The following is an 827-nucleotide window of genomic DNA, read 5'->3' on the forward strand; positions in this document are numbered from 1 at the left end:
GGGGGGCGAGAATAACGAAGTGGAGGGATTGAGGAATTTAAGCGTGAAGATTGGCTGGGTGAAGAAAGGTGAGAGATGAGAGTGAAGTATGGAGCAGAGGCGGAGCTAACAACAATTGGTGACAGTGGGGATGTTGAATAAGTTAAAAAAAGTAGGGAGCCTCGTCTAATTCAAAATTTTAATATGCTGAAATTTTCCTATTTCAGCTAAAAATATTTTTGTTATATTTTAATATTATAACTATTTTTTAATTACGTTATAAATGATAGTTATTTTTGTGAACACCTAATTTTTTACACTATTTTAACACCTCCTAATGTTATTAGTATTTTTGTTATTTTAATTGTTTTCCTCAAATTTTGTGTCTTTAATTACATATTTTTATTATGAAAATATAAAAAATAATAGTTCTTCCTTCATTTGTGCATTTTAGAAATCGATTAACTTTTCAATAGGTGAATCAATCTAGTTAATTGATCATTTGAATAAGTTAGTTAATTAATTTATTTGTTTGTGTAAATTTAGTTTAATAAGTAGGATTAAGAAAGAAATTTGGTCAAATTTGAAAGAAAAAGTGGCCAAGAGTGCAAGATAAAGGGCTGCCATTCAAAGGGTTTAAAACTACGTAGTTTTGCCTCAAAACTACGTCGTTTCATTAAGTGATCAAGATTTAATCTTGGCCACCCATCTTGACTTGATCCAACGGTCCTAGTTTGATCTTCACCCTAGGTATTTAAAGCCTAAAACCCCCCCGAAAATTTTCCCCCAATTTTCCCCTTATTTCCTTTCTTCTTCCTCTCTCATCACTCTCTCTTCTCTCCCTCTCA

The sequence above is a fragment of the Nicotiana attenuata genome, chromosome 7 (assembly GCF_001879085.1).
Source record: "Nicotiana attenuata strain UT chromosome 7, NIATTr2, whole genome shotgun sequence".
In the NCBI taxonomy this organism is placed as follows: Eukaryota; Viridiplantae; Streptophyta; class Magnoliopsida; order Solanales; family Solanaceae; genus Nicotiana; species Nicotiana attenuata.